Raw genomic sequence first — 2,821 nt, 5'->3', positions numbered from 1 at the left:
AGCAGGTACCGCGGGGGGGGCGGGACCCGCCGCGCTGGGCCCTGGTCCTCGTGGGGGGGGGGCGGTCCCCCGACCTGCCCCCCCCCGCCACCGACCCCCCCCGCCCAGGGACCTGCCCCCCCCCCGGAGCGACCTGCCCCCCCCCGCCACCGACCCCCCCCCGCCCAGGGACCTGCCCCCCCCCCGGAGCGACCTGCCCCCCCCCGCCACCGACCCCCCCCCGCCCAGGGACCTGCCCCCCCCCCGGAGCGACCTGCCCCCCCCCGCCACCGACCCCCCCCGCCCAGGGACCTGCCCCCCCCCCGGAGCGACCTGCCCCCCCCCCGCCACCGACCCCCCCCCCGCCCAGGGACCTGCCCCCCCCGCCGGTCCCCCCCGGAGCGACCAACCCCCCCCCCCCGCCCAGGGACCTGCCCCCCCCACCGACACCCCCCCCCGCCGGTCCCCCCCCCCCCCGCCCAGGGACCTGCCCCCCCCACCGACACCCCCCCCGCCGGTCCCCCGCCCCCGGAGCGACCTGCCCCCCCCGCCACCAACCCCCCGCCCAGCGACCTGCCCCCCCCCTGTTCCCCCTCCCCCTGGAGCCACCTGCCCCCCCCCAGCAGCCTGTGCCCCCTCATCACTGCCCCCAGCACCTTGCCCCCCCACCGGCCTCCCCCCGTCATATTCCTCCTACCCCACTGGGCCTGCCCCCCATCATATTTCCCTTCCGCGCCTGCCCCCCCTGCACAGGGACCTGCCCTCCCCCCCCCCCCCCCATTACATGGGCCTCCCACCTAGATAGGCCACAGGGAGAGAAGGGAGATCTGTCACCCCCCCACACACAGAGAGAAGGAAGACACACACCCCCAGCACAGGGATGTGGCCACCCCAGGGAGAGAAGGGAGACCTGACGCCTGCTGGGAGATGGGGAGCGAGGCCGCCGCCGCCACAGGAGAGAGGGGACTCTGCTTCCCACGGAGACCTGTTCCCCCAGACTGACCTGCCTCCCTCATGGGGACCTGCTCCCCCTGGACAGGGACAGACCCACCGCGGGGACCCCTCCTCCATGCCGTGACTGAGACCTGCTTTCCCCTTCCCATAGAGCCCTGCCTCCCCCAGCAAGCCTGCCCCTCTCTTACCTCCCCCCCCATCCCAGATCTCCCCATGGAGACCCCCCCCCCCCCCCGAGCCTGATCTGCACCATCCGTCCATAGACTGCTGCCCTTTTCCCACCCCCACTGGTCAGGGACCTTCCTTCCTCCTCCCCATCCGTGCAGGATGGGTTCCCCCCATGAGGGTCCATCTCCCCCCATTCAGTGCCTGGCCTCCCCTCGCCCACAAAACCTTCCCCCTTAGGAGGGAGCCTGTCGTTCCCCCTTCCTGGGCAGAGATCCCGCCTCCCCTTGGGATCCCCCAGGACTGAACCTGGTACCTCCCACAGGGACTTCTCCCTGGAACCCATCCTCCCCATCTCCCTCCTTGCCCCAGTTCCCCATAACTCCATAACAGGATGTCCATGCCCCCCGAAACCTGGGCGGGGATGTCCTCCGAAGACAGGGGATGATTGTGGGAGTGAAGAGTTCAAAGGGGGACCCCTGAAGCTAGTGGGAGGTGGGGAGGAGACACTATATGACTCTCACCCAAAGGGGAGGGTTCTTTTGGTGGGTGCTGCCGGGGTAGGGAGATGTGAAAGAGAGTGGGTCAGGGAGGTCTCCCTGAGTTCTTAGAGAAGGGGAGAATGGTGCCCCACCCCCAGGTCTGGGTGGGAAGCCCACCAGGAAACTTTGTAATTGGGGAAAACCCTCCCCACCCGCCCAGCTGGGAGCGATACTATGGGGCTCCCCCCTCCCAGGCCAAGCCATAGGAATCTCGCCAGGAGAGTGGGGGCACCTGGAGCTGGCAGTTCTTACCGCCCCTTGCATCTGGGGCAAAGCTGCAGAACCCCCCAATTCTGGGTCTAAATTAAAGGGGCAGCTCGGGGGGAGGTTTTTCTCCCCTCCCCCCCTTTTTGCCCTGAGCGGTGCCCAGCTTTGCCCGGGCCCCAGCAGGGCTAGTGGGCGGGGAACTTCTAGAGCAGTAGGGCTGCTGAAATCGCTGGAGCAATTGACAAGCCTAGCACGGGGGCGGGGATTGTTCTAGCACCGCCGGCTGCCCAGGCTCCTCCTAGAGCTGCCAAAAGTTCCGGCTGCCGCAGCCTCTCCCTCCTGCCGGCTTTCAGCACAGTTTGGGGGTGCCCAGCCGCGTGGTGTGCAGAGTTAGGGACCCCTGTAAATAACCGTCGCACCTACGTTAGGGCAGGATGCTTGTTGGGTGACTAGGGCTTGCCTAGCTCTCTTGCTTCAGGGCTTTTCTCAGAGGGGCTGAAGTGGTGTGGGAAGCAAATCTGTCTAGGGTGGTGGGTAAGACTAGCTCACCGTGGATCACCCTTTGTAGCAGGTGAGAACATGAGCCGGGCCAGACTGGTGCAAAGCAATGGTCCATCCAGCCCAGTATCCCATCTCCTGTGGTGCCAGGCCCAGAGCGTTCAGAACAGCCCCCCCCCCCCCCCCAATCTTCCCCTCCCACTTTCTGGCCGTCAGAGTCGGGACACCCCAAGCATCCCTGACCGTCTTGGCTCATAACTTCATGGAGGATAGCTCCATCGATGACTGTCTAGTTCTTTTTGGGCCCCCGTTATCTACCTTTGGCCTTCACAACACCTCAATGAGGTGGCAGTGGGTTCCACAGGTTAACTCTGTGTGTGTGTGTGTGTGTGTGTGTGTGTGTGTGTGTGTGTGTGTGTGTGTGAGAGAGAAGAGGTACTTCTCCTTGTTTCATATTAAAGCTGTTGCTTATGAAT

This window comes from Chrysemys picta, chromosome 17 (genome assembly GCF_011386835.1).
Source record: "Chrysemys picta bellii isolate R12L10 chromosome 17, ASM1138683v2, whole genome shotgun sequence".
NCBI lineage: Eukaryota > Metazoa > Chordata > Testudines > Emydidae > Chrysemys > Chrysemys picta.
This window is presented reverse-complemented; position numbering follows the sequence as displayed.